The sequence below is a fragment of the Manis pentadactyla genome, chromosome 5 (assembly GCF_030020395.1).
Source record: "Manis pentadactyla isolate mManPen7 chromosome 5, mManPen7.hap1, whole genome shotgun sequence".
In the NCBI taxonomy this organism is placed as follows: Eukaryota; Metazoa; Chordata; class Mammalia; order Pholidota; family Manidae; genus Manis; species Manis pentadactyla.
The window spans coordinates 157933737-157947790 of record NC_080023.1 but is presented as its reverse complement, the minus strand read 5'-3'; positions in this window follow the sequence as shown (position 1 = coordinate 157947790).

Genomic DNA, 14054 nt, shown 5'->3' with positions numbered 1-14054 from the left:
GATGACATGATACTGTACATAAAAAAAACCTGAAGACTCCACTCCAAAACTACTAGAACTAATATCTACATTCAGCAAAGTTGCAGGATACAAAATTAATACACAGAAATCTGCTGCATTCCTATACACTAATGATGAATTAGCAGAAAGAGAAATCAGGAAAACAATTCCATCCACAATTGCATCAAAAAGAAAAAATACCTAGGAATAAACCTAACCAAGGAAGTGAAAGACCTATACCCTGAAAACTACAAGACACTCCTAAGAGAAACTGAAGAGGACACTAATAAATTGAAATTCATCCCATGATCTTGGCTAGGAAGAATTAATATTGTCAAAATGGCCATCCTGCCCAAAGCAATCTACAGATTCAATGCAATCCCTATCAGAGTACCAACAGCATTCTTCAACAAACTGGAACAAATAGTTCCAAAATTCATATGGAATGACAAAAGACCCCGAATAGCCAAAGCAATCCCAAGAAGGAAGAATAAATCAGGGGGCATCTCTCTTCCCAATTTCAAACTCTACTACAAAGCCACAGTTATCAAGACTGTTTGGTACTGGCACAAGAACAGACCCATAGACCAGTGGAAAAGAATAGAGAGTCCAGATATTAACCCAAGCTTGTATGGTCAATTAATATATGATAAAGGAGCCATGGATATACAATGGGGAAATGACAGCCTCTTCCACAGCTGATGGTGGCAAAACTGGATAGCTACATGTAAAAGAATTAAACTGGATTATTGTCTAACCCCATACACAAAAGTAAACTCAAAATGGATCAAAGACCTGAATGTAAGTCATGAAACCATAAAACTCTTAGAAAAAAACATAAGCAAAATACTCCTGTACATAAATATGAGCAACTGCTTCATGAACATATCTCCTCAGACAAGGAAAACAAAAGCAAAAATGAACAAGTGGGACTATATCAAAGTAAAGGGCTTCTGTACAGCAAAGGACACCATCAGTAGAACAAAAGGGCATCCTACAGTATGGGAGAATATATTCATAAATCACATATCTGATAAAGGGTTGATATCCAAAATATATAAAGAGCTCATGCACCTCAACAAACGAAAAAGCAAATAATACACTAGAAAATGGGTAGACGATCTGAACAGACACTTCTCCAAAGAAGAAATTCAGATGGCCAACAGGCACATGAAAAGACGTTCCACATTGCTAATCATCAGAGAAATGCAAATTAAAACCACAATGAGATATCACCTCACACCACTTAAGATGGCCAACATCCAAAGGACAAACAACAACAAATGTTGTTGATGATGTGGAGAAAGGGCAACCCTCCTACACTGCTGGTGGGTATGTAAATTAGTTCAACCATTGTGGTAAGCAGTATGGAGGCTCCTGAAAAAACTCAAAATAGAAATACCATTTGACACAGGAATTGCACTCCTAGGAATTTACCCTAAGAATGAAGGAGCCCAGTTTGAAAAAGACACATGCACCCCTATGTTTATCACAGCACTATTTACAATAGCCAAGAAATGGAAGCAATCAGTAGATGAATGGATAAAGAAGATGTGGTACATATACACAATGGAATATTATTCAACCATAAGAAGAAAACAAATCCTACCATTTGCAGCAACATGGATGGAGCTAGAGGGTATTATGCTTAGTGAAATAAGCCAGGCAGAGAAAGACAAGTACCAAATGATTTCACTCATATGTGGAGTATAAGAACAAAGAAAAAACTGAAGGAACAAAACAGCAGCAGACTCACAGAACCCAAGATTGGACTAACAGTTACCAAAGGGAAAGGGACTGGGGAGGACGGGTGGGAAGAGAGGGATAAGGGGACAAAGGGACATTACATTTAGCACACATAATGTAGCAGGGGGGCACGGGGAAGGCAGTACAGCACAGAGAAGCCAAGAAGTGTTTCTACAGCATCTTACTATGCTGATGGACAGTGCCTGTAATGGGGTATATGTGGGGACTTGATTGTGGGAGGAGTCTAGAAACCATAATGTTGTTCATGTAATTGTACATTAATGATAGATACCAAAATAAAAAAAAGTAAAAAAAAAAAAAAAAGGTAGGAGGTTGAGACAATAAAGAAGACATATCAAACATAAGCTCCAGCCTCATTGGCCCTTAGGACATTGATGTTCAGTGAAATCCCCCAGACTACTTCAGAAGACTACAGCTGAAGTAAAGAATCTGCCTCTCCAGCCACTCAAGTATTTAAAAGAATTCACAGTTCTACTAATGCCATGTTAGGGTGCATCTCCCAAGTCTCTTTGAACCAACCACCAACCAAACCAAATTTACTAAATTTGCTGACTTTGAGCTCTGGTTGTTCATCATTTGATCTTAGGAAATCACTTCTTTTGTGTCAAGAAGGGAAGGACACTGAAGAGGAAAATAATTTGTAGACAACTAAAGAAATTGATTTTTCCAAGAAAGACCTCAGGCCATTCCCCTGCAACAGCCTTGGTCATTTCTAAAGAGTTTTTGTGTTTTGTGTTGTATTTACTGCCCAGATTTTCATTTCAATTTAGCTAACCATTATCAGTGAATTTTATTTCTTCTAAAAAATGTTTTTCAAATAGATTTTAAATCAAACACATTTCTACAACTTCCTTTGTGGTAACTTGTTTAAGAGCTTTAAATAATCTTTTCATAGTTTTTTTTTTTTACGTTTTCTAAGCCAAAAGTTCCGTGCAAAACTATTTCCATCAATTGCATTATTAAAATAATTGAAAATGGCATTTTAAAAGTTACGAAAAGGTCTTCTAATTCAGACCTTGAAAGTTTTTTACGGTTTAACAATTAATAAATAAAAAGTTACAGTATCCTGGTTGCTGACAGAAACTTTTAAGACATTTGAAATACTAATATCATAATACTACCCAGGCCTCATCTCTGCCAAAAGTGAAATAGAAGCATGAAATAAATATTAAGCAGTCTTATCTTGAAACAAAATCAGTGACTGAATCTGAAAATATTCTGAAGATGTATCTGTACCTTATTCCGTCTATGAAAGCTCTGACCTCAACACTTTTTTCATCAAAATAAAATACTAGAACAACTAGGATTTATTTGAAACTGAAATGAAAGCATTTAAAGTAAGAAAAAAGGAGGAGTTCAGAAATCAGTTTCCTGATTTGTAGATTTATCAATGTGGTGAAGTATATATATATGTTCATAATTCAAAAGTTACAAAATATTCCCAGCCATCCACTTCACCTCCTCAAGGCTTCCAGTGTTACCAGTTTCTTATTCTCTCCTTCAAGACATGCATTTATGAACAACTGTATTTTCTTCCCTTTTCTTTTCACAAATTATTCTATGCACACTTACCTGCACTTTGAACTTTTTCTCCTTAATATATTTGAGATTTTTCCATATTAGTTCAAAAAGGATTTCTTCATTCTTTATTCTTGCCCAGTATTTCATGCTATTTGTTATATTAATGGACCCTTAGGTAATTTCCAAACAATAGTATATATAGTGAGTAATATATATATATATTTAACACATGGTCAAGTGTGTCTTTAGGATCAAATCCTGAAAGTGGAATTTCCAGGTTAAAGGATATATCACTTGTCATTTCAAATTAAAATATTGACAAATGACTTACAGTTACACCCCAGTGGTGTAAGAGCTTGCTTTTCTCCCCTCACTCTTTCCAGTACAATGTAATATTCACTCTATTGAATTCTTGCAATGGGCCCAGCACTGTTCTAGGTGATTAGGAAACATCAATGAATAAAACAGACTAAATCCTAGTGTAGTTCATCTTCTAACAGAGAAGAAAAATAATTTATAATAATATATATGTGGGGGCACGGGGAGGGCTGTGCAACACAGAGAAGACAAGTAGTGATTTTACAACATCATACTATGTTGATGGACAGTGACTGTGAACAGGTATGTGGGGGGGACTTGGTGAAGGGGGGAGCCTAGTAAACATAATGTCTTTCATGTAATTGTAGATTAATGATACCAAAATAAAACTAATTAAAAAAATAATATATATGTAAGCATGAAATCACACAATATGTTAGAATGTGAAATATGCTCTGCAAAAAGAATCAGGACATGAGGAATCAGGAGTGTGATGGTTGTGGGAACCAGGGAGTGCAATTTTTTTTGTATATCCTCAGAATTCAAGTTTTATTGGAAATAAAAAATGGATGTGAGTATGATTAACAGCAGCACTAGCACTATACACTTCTTAAATATTTTACTGCTGTGTTAGTGAAATATTTAAAGTGATTATCTGAACTGCTCCCCTGTTACATGGAAGCCTGTATTTGGCACTATCCAGTACAACCATCTGAGGATCTCACATTGGCACAGTACTTTCAGGGAGTGCGATTTTAAATAGGATAGTTAACAAAAGGCTTCATTGAGGTGATATGTGAGCAGACCTGAAGGAAATGAATGAGTTATCTATCCAGATTTTGGGAAAGGAAATAGGTATTTCAATAGTCCTAAGGCTCTAGGGTTGCCAAGGGTATTCAAGGAACCACAAGAAGGCCAAATGATGGGTGGGATGAGAGAGGAGGGAGAGTAGCAAATAAAGGCAGAGGAAAATGCAATTATGTAAGAGACCTGATTCACATCCTTAGTGACTTACATGTTATAACAAAGAGTTTGGCATAATGCTGAAAGAAATGGGAATCACTGAAGCAGTTTCAAACTTTTGGATTTTTCCAATGAACTAGATTTTTTAAATTGCTCATCAGTGGTTTAACTTTGCATATTTTCTTATTACAAATGTTGGGCATCTTATTATATCTAAATAGCATCTACTTCCTTTTCTAATTATTCAAATTTTTTCCTATTTTTAGGAGGTTTGTTAGCCTTGTTCATATTGATTTATTGGAACTTTTTATATATTGAGGAAATGAGTCTTTGGTCTGTTATTTCTGTTACAAATTCAGTTAACATCTGAAATGATCTAATATCCTGGGTTTTGCTTTTGTCTATTGCATTTCAAACTCTAGGACCAGAGCAGTAAGATTGTGATTGTATGTGAAAAACTAATTCATGATTCTCCATTCCTGTGCCTTTTTTTTTAAGCCAAATAAACAGAAAAATAATTTCTGAAATGACAAAATGCTTAGAAGTTCCTAGGTGTAGTTTTCAATTAACAGGGAGCTTCTCAGTAAAGACAGGTATTTAAAAATGTTTCTAAAGTATTATAGCATATATATTGTATTGTCTATTTTATAGTGTTATTTATTAGGTTGTGTTTTTTTGGAGAAAGTACAAAGTGCAAAAGATACAAAAGATACACAGTGAAAGGTAACTTTCCTTATTCCTATCTCACCACTATTGAATGCCTCATCCCTTAGACAACTGTAGTTTCCAGTTTCTAATGTATCCTTCCAGAGATATTTTATAGAGATGCATGTGTAAATATGTAATTTTCAATCTATTTTCTCTAAGTGGAGCCATTCCTAATGTCAATTATCCTGTTTAAATTCGTGCACTTATGAGTCAATCATGTTGATAACCAAGTAGAGAAACAGTAGAGAAACATGGTAACATGCTTCAAGGTGTGGAGATAAAGATCAGAGTTGGTTGGAAAGATTAGAATTCTTTCTGATGCAATAGGAAAACAGCAGAGGAAACATCAAGTTATAACTATGTTATCTGTATAGAAACTTCACAGTATTTTTTCCCTTACATCACCTAATTTAATTATCATTGCTTTTTCCAGATGAGGAAACAGGCTCAGAGAGATCTAAAAACTTGCCAGAGCACAGAATCAATAAGCTAAGACTTAGACTCAATTCTCTTGATGCCAGTTCTCTGTACCTTCTTCAGTTCTCCATTTCAAAGAAAAGAAAAAGATCAGTTTCTCTAAATTGAATGAGGGAAAGAACACTGGGGATAATCTCACCAAGACCGTGTGCTGTTGCTATCTTTCATTATTACATCCATCCATCTCATATTTGACTTTTCCATGAAGACATTCTGCTCAAGGGCTAATACAGGGTGGTTTTTAACTAACAATGTTCAGTTTTCCAGTTTCTCTGGGATTACAGGGGAACAGAGGTAACCCAGGTATGTCTGGATTCAAAAAAAAAAAATCATATGTTTTGGTCCTAAGTAGAATGAAGTCTGTGTCAGGAAAATCTCATAAAGGAAAACTTTAAAGAAAATGCCATTCTGAAATATCTTCTTGTGACCAAATTGAATGCCCAGGGAATATATTTTGATAGATAAAGGTCTTAGAATTAATATTTCTAAGTTAAATGGGGCTTTTCAGTTTCTCATTTCCTTATCCAAAGTCTAAAGAAGGTTCAGAACTTAATTATCCTTGTGAATGGGACTGGCACTACTCTCCCTGTAGGGACAGCTTAAGGACAACCCCTTAAGTTTTTCCTTTGAGGAACATGGTAAGAATGATGAGGTCAGGTCTGGCCCCTCCCATACAACTATCAACTGCTTTTTTTGACAGTTAGGTTAGGTGAGTAGCTTTTCGTAAGAGGGGTCTGCGCAGAACAAATATCTGCTTAGAGCATAGCAAAGCTAGGGGACAAAAAAAAATCTTCTGAAAGAATTTCACAATGAAATAGCCATGATGGGAAAAATAATCAGAACTTTGTTGTACCTTCTTGCCTTATTTTGTGGTTTAGAACTGTTTGTATTTTGAATTACATTTGGGAGGGTGTGCACTATAATCTTTCTAGTCTTAGAGCCTCTAAAGGTCTTAATTAGGCTCTGAACACATGCTCTGGGGAACTCTGAAATAGTAAACCACAACAGAGAGGCTAATCGTAGAGGCTGTCACACAATGGGATCAAAATAGAAACAACCCTCATTATGTTTCTGGAACACAAATGAAGGGCAGAATAAATCTGTTTCTCTACTCATACTTCATTTTCTATTCAAAAATCTTAATTAAATGGGCATGGCACTGGCTAATAAATAAAAAACAACATGAACCTTGATAAAGACTAGGAAGCACATACTGATAAAAGAAGAAACGCATGGAGGTGAGGCTGGATTGAACACAGGTATCCTCAATGCTGAGCTGCCTAAATTTGATTCAGCTGTGATAGTGAACCCCTGAAGAGTTTTGAGAAAGTGACATGATATAAATGCTGCTTGGAAAAACTAGACTGGTAACTAAATACAATATGGATTGGAAGAGAAAATATGAAATGTTGAAAGACAACTAGAAACCTGATGGAGGAAGAATCCACAAGATTTAGTGATTAGGTGTAGGGTTGAAGGAGTAGGGAGTCAGTGATAATGAAGAGGACAGGATGGGCTGGTTTTGGTGGGGATGAGGGGGTTGGTTACTATGGCAGTACTCTTCATTGAAAATCAATGACATAGTTTAGTTACAGTCCAGAAAAGGACGGGGGAAAAGTACTGCTTAAATCTGCTTTATTTCATAAGGGAAATAGGGAACTCAAGAGTATTTTCCTAATTTTCCTTTTATCTTGGCCTCATTTCCAAGGCCTGTACTCCCTAATAATTCAATTCAGAACAGTCTGAGAATTACAACAGGCAAAAGGAAGTCATAGCATAAGTGATTGATGTAAAGGGTGAAAAATCAGGTGACTTAAAAATTGGGAGATAAAAATGGAAGGCTTTACATAGACAAGATATGATTTATTGAAAACCCCAAGTTTTCTTCTCTGTGGGAAGAGAAGAAAAAACATGTTTCTCAGTTTTTGTTTGATAGATGATGTTTGAGAGGTGCTTCTTTTGTTACTAGATCCTTTTTAAGTCAGCAATGCCCTCTCAGTTCAAGTCTGGATGATCAGAAAGTCATAGCAAAGGAAGAATCAGTATCTTGCACATACCAGGTCAGTAAATGTTTGTGGAATGAAGAAATGAAGGGTCTTTAGGACTTTGTATGCATGAAGTGGAAAAACAATCAGAATCAATCCAGTGGTAAAGAAGAAATGGCCTATAGTACATATACTGCAATTCACTGAAAATCAAACTACTAAGATATGAAAATGGGACAATGAGTCTCTGGTTTTATTTAGTTTATAATTCCTTGGTTTCTTGTCAAGGCCAGTAATCACCCTCTGCAGTTCAGATCTCGATAAAAAAGAGATTGATTGGTTATAGCAAAGGCAAAAACTTTAAGTTTCTCAGCACTTGTGATCTGTCCAGGACCAGCTATGAAAGCCAGGATCCCAAGGGGTAGACCTGTCTACTCTTCCTCAAAAATTTCTGACCATTATGTTTGCATTTGACAGATCCAGTATTTCTCAACAATTATTCCAAACCTTTACCACGCTCAATTTCCTACTGCACATTTCTCTATTTTTCTCTTGGCAGAGCACCTAGCAAATATGCTTAATCTAAATGTAGGGTTGTAACTCTGGAGGAAAATCCTGGGGCAAAATACCTTTGAAACTGAAATCAGTCAAAGGGAGAAAAAAAGTTTAAGAAACTTGTTTATGTCTTACAAGCAGTCGTCCCGTCTCTTGACCAGGCTGCAGCAGAAGAGCTCTCCACCCAACCTCTCTGGACCAGATAAACCCTCACACCCCCTTGTAATTACTTATTGATATGTAGATGGACCACTTCTCTCCACCCCTTGAAACACCTGTTGCTATGCAGATGTACTAAAGCCAGGAGAGAGATTCTGGAAATATTGCAGTTTTACCCACATCCCACCCCTCCAGAAATCTCGCCTCACAGTCTACACATTCCCCATCTTCCTCAGTGGCCCCTGTGCAAGAAAACTGGAGCACTGTAACCAGGCTAATAACATAAAATAGCAACAGCAATAAAATCATGATAATAATCCTCAAGCTGGAGGCTTCAGCTAGGTTCAAAGTCCTAGGCAGATTAAGTCCATAGCTTGCCCATTCCACAGGCAGTCAGTAGCTGAACAGGTAGGGAGTTCAGAGCAATCATGTGGCAGCTGCAGCCAGGGGGTGTATCCAGGCCACAGGACTGTAAAAGAAAATAACCTTAAGGGTGATAAGATACATGTCTTAATGACATTAGCATAGGCAAATCTTGTCCATCAGGTAGGATATATGTAAGAGAGTGGTTCTGTGATAGGACAGTGGCAGGAATGGGATCTTGTCCTGGTCTAGTATACCAGACTTTCACCCCCATCCTTGTGGGAGTTACAGATGGGTCAATATGTAGACCTATAGGAGGTACATGCACTGGCCATAAAGCTAAAACAAAACTTTCCTGTAAGATGCTCTTACCTCCCAGACATTTTGAGTACACTACCATGATCTTTGCGGGCCACTCTGCTGTTACTCCAGGTCTACACACGAGGCCAGCTTCCAAACTTTTCCCCAAGTTGTCAGAAGGGCCAGCTGTCACTGGTCCATGTGTTGAAATGTCCAGGGCCACATCCATTCAACAGTGTCTCCAGGGTTTAATGCATCTGGGGCTGGCAGCAGTCTGCTGGCCATGTCCTGGCTTCAATAACTCCTCTTTGGTCTGCACATACAGTTGTATAGGAGAGGCAGCAAGGTGTGTGAGCATATCCACAGGGCTCAAGGCTCCTTTTCGGGGCTTCTCATTCAAACGCTGTTGCACTGTCTGTAGTGAACTGACCAGCCCCATAGACTGTTGGTGTCTGACTTCAGGCCAGATTTCAACAAACCACTGTACCTCTCTATCATTCCTGCCTCAGTAGGGTTATATGGTACATGAAACTTCCACTTTATTCCTAATTGCTGCACCCATTCTTGTAACACATGTCCAGTAAAGCGGGTGCCTTGATCACTCTCAATCACCTGTGGCCAGCCATGCCATAGGCTGCAAAGAGATGCTCTAGGCTCCTCTTGGTGGTTCACTGACCTGCATGACATGCAGGAAAAGCAGCCAATAGGCCATTCACACAAGTCATGACATACCGATATCCTTCTGATATGGGCAGAGGCCCAATATAGTCTATCTGCCACCTGACAAGGGGTATCGGTATGCTATTGTCCCACATTGCTACAGGACTCAGTGTAAGTCCCTCTCACAGAATACAAGGCACTCCCTCCAGGCTCTGTTGACTTCCTCAAAGGTCAACAGCAAGCCCCACCAACGGACTACAGCCCACACTGTCTTTTGCCCCGTGTAAAGCAAATGCTGATGTAACCATTGGGCTACATCAGAGGCAGGCTTTCCTTCTAGCCAGCGCACCTGGGTCAATGTGTCTGCATCATTCCCTGGGGATGCCAGTGGCAAATGGCCAGTCACATGTTATACAGTAACAGTTTTAGTCTGACCAGAGGCTCATAGGTCTTGTCACAACTCTTGTCCCCAAAGGGGCCGGTGACCAACCATCCAGTTGATCTGGTACCATGTCAGTAGCCACAGGGACAAGCCCTGATAGATGGCCCAGCTGTCAGTGCAGTCAACTAAGGGGGAAGGCTCCTGGGTGATCATAAGCCATACTGGATGCAAATCAGCCCATTGGCTACTCTTCCCATCTCCATCCTCCATCCATATTATCTCAATCTTAGGATGGAAATCCCCAGCCCTCCATTTTGGGGGCTGCTCATGACTGAAGCCGTCTGTATACCAAGCATCTTCAGGTATAGGGGCTTTTCCCTCCTGATAAGAACACTCAGCTACCAATGGCTCAAAAGCAAGTTCTTCCTGCTTTCCACTGGTATAGGTCACTGGCCCCAGTAAGCATTGGAGTTCTCCACTTGAGGGGCTAGTAGAAAGGGTGCTACACTGCTATAAATATGAGCCCCATGTGGCCAGAGTAGGCATCTGTGCCATGCCATTCTGTGGCCTTTGGGTTCAGTCTAGCACCCACCCCGCAATGGGATAAGTGGTTACTACCTTCTTAGGAGTTGTTCCAGTGATGGGCTCTGTAGCCAGCAAGGTGTGGTACACAGCAGCCAATTGCTTCTCTATCAGGTTGTACCAGACCTCTGCTCCTTTCCATAGTTGTGACCAGAATCCTATAGGTTGGTGTGTCCATTCAAGCTGCTGCCAAAGACCCCATCCATATCCATCTTCAGTTACATGAACATCTAGCTCACAGGGCCTTGATGAGTCCACTACACTCAAGGCCTTGACTGCTTGCTTAGCAGCAGTAAAAGCAGCTGCACATGTCTCATCCCAGTTCCACCTGATGCGCTTTCATACCAACTGGTGTAAGGGCTTCAGAATTTGTGCCAAGTGCTGGATAAACACTCTCCAGTAGCCCAAAAGACCCCAAAACTCTTGTAAGACTGCCACAGTGGTAGGGGTGGGGAAAGCCTGGACCTTGTCTACAACTGCTTCAGGAATAACTGTAGTTTTACCTGACCAGACCATCCCCAAGAATTTTACAGACAAACCAGGTCCCTGAACCTTGGTGCTGTTCACAGCCTATCCTTTCTCCTGTAGATGTTGCAGCACTCTAGGAACTGCCCCTTCTAAATCTGCAAGAGAATCAGATGTGAGCATAATATCCCTGTAGTGATACAGCCACACCGTTTGTGGTTTCTTCTATGTGGCCAAGCCCTGGGCTACAAGTCCGTGACAAATGGTGGGACTGCGGAGGTATCCCTGTGGAAGGACAGTGAATGTCCACTGCCGGCCTTCCCACGTGAAGGCAAACTGTTCCTGACTTTCCTGTGCTGTGTCAATAGAGAAGAAAGCATCAGCAAGGTCCACAACATAATGATACGTCCCCAGTTCATGACTTAGTGTGTCCATAAGGGCTGCTATTGAAGGGACAGCAGCAAGCAAAGGGGGTGTGACTTTATTCAATTCCCTGTAGCCTACAGTCACATGCCAGGAGCCGTCCGACTTTCTCACTGGCCACACTGGGGAAGTAAAAGGACTATGAGTGGGCTTTATGATGCCAACCTACTCCAACTCCTGTAGAGTTTCTCCAATTTCCTTGTGCTCCCCAGGCAATTTATACTGCTTAGTACTTGTCACTCACCTGGTACAGGCAGAGCTACAGGTAGGTGCTTAGCATGTCCCCTCAGTACTGCCTTTACCACATGTATCTCAATTTGAACTCACCTATGGTGGTCTGTAACCACAGGCACTGCAGGATATCCACTCCCAAAACATATTCAGGGATGGGAGAAAGGTGCACAGTATACTCCTTTGGGGTAAACACCCTATCCCCAATGGGATTTGGGCTTTCTTCACTTTAATCGCCTTACCTCCATAGCCATCTGTCACAGCCAGGGTCCCAGGAAAATGCTCAGGGTTGCCATAAATCAAAGAACATTGAGTTCCTGTGTCCACCAGCACCAGGACACCTTGTACATTCACAGGGGACCAACGAATTTCTAATTCTACATGTGGCCTCTGGTCTGCACCATGTCCCCCAAGGTGGGGGCCTTGACCCTCCCCTCAGTCAAACTGCAACACCCAATTGTCATCCTGTGGGGGTGAGGGCCCAGGCAGAGGCTGAATCCTGTCTCCCAGGAAGTCTTGCAGGGACACAGACTGGACATGGAGCTTTGTCTCTGGCTTCTGTGTCCTGGACCTTAGTGGCTGGAACTGCTGCTCTGACTTTAATTGGTGCCACAGTTCTAATAAGATCCTATTGGGCTGCCCATCAAGTTTTTCTTTCATTAACCCAGATTTTATCAAATCAACCCACATCTGGGTCCTTGAGACCTTCAAAGGGCCCTTTACACCTCTCCTTTCAGTTGTAGCCTGTACTTCCTTCCGGGCTCTCGCTGTTTCAACCTCCCCCAGATCTGCTAAAGTACGAGTACCTTCACTTATGGGTTGCCCTATGTGGGGGACAAAAATAGTCACTACATCAATGATTTGTCTTTTTAAATTCTTCAGTCTCTCTCCGCCTGCTCCTATCCCTGATTATTCACATGTTTGCATTTCTCCTATCCTAAAAAATATCCTTCCCTTTGCCTCTCCTCCATCAAACTTCTTAAAAGTTTTTACTTTCTACTTCAGCTTTCTGATCTTCTTCCCATTAGCTCCTCTCCTCAGTCACAGTAATCTTTCTTTCACTCCCACTGTGGTAAAGAAAACTGTTCTGGCAAAGATTGCTAAAAGCATATGACTGGTAATACATGGTCTTTGAATTCCCCATCCTATTTGAATTTCTCTGCAGTATTGAATTCTATGGAGTATTTCTTTCTTGTCCTCTGAGATACTGCTCCTTGTCTTTATACCTTGATAGTTTTATTCATTCACTCCTAAAATTCTGCTCATCTCTGAAATATTGGTGTTCCTGTAAATACTATCTTTGAGTCTCTTCTCATGCCAATACACTCCATGAGTGATATGAACTTACTCCCTTAGTTTCAGATACTGCCTGTATATTCCCAAATCCTCATTTCCAGGCTGTCCCCACTCCTGAGGCTCTCTCTTAAAAACAGTAGGTGAATTAGAAAAGGAATCAATCACTACAGGAAGACATTCTCACCTCCACTAATCCTGACATTTCCTTGCTGACAGGAAAGGAAGTTAGGAGGGGAGACGGATAATAACCCCTGTTACAGACCCCTTGACACTGGAGATAACCAATCCTTTAGGTAAGTAAAAACTCATGAGAGTCTCTGTGAAGACTCCATGTGCCAACATCCCCTCCAAAGAATAAGGAGATGGTCCTAAAGTCAGCTGCAGCAGTAGCTTCTAGAAGGAAGCAAAGTTGGAAGTACCACATGGATGATTCAGTGTGAGTTTGAGTTTTGGGGGGGAATTTGAGTTTTGATGCATTTGAGACCTAGCTTGCGGCTAGTTCCCAATTCCCACACCTCTCCATGTGTGGTGAATGTAGAAGACTGGGGAATTGCCAAGGGAGGGGGCCTCCTTCCGGCATCAATAGCCTCTTCTTAAACTTCCTGCAAGCATCCCAAGCACAACAGCTCCAGACTGACCTCATTGCTCTGCTTGCGCTCCCATTCTAGTTAGCAGCATTACCTTTCCCTCTCTCGTCCCAGGTGGAAACTTAATTATGGGGCCTCCTCCTTCTTCAGCAGTGTCCCCTTCACTTCTAGGCCAGAGACCACTCTCCAGGCTGGTTCCTCTCTAAATGGAACCAGCTCCCTACCATCTCCATTTCTAGTCTCTACCCCACCCAATCCATGTGTCTACACTGCAGCCAGAGGAATCTGTCCAAAACACATATTGACCATTCA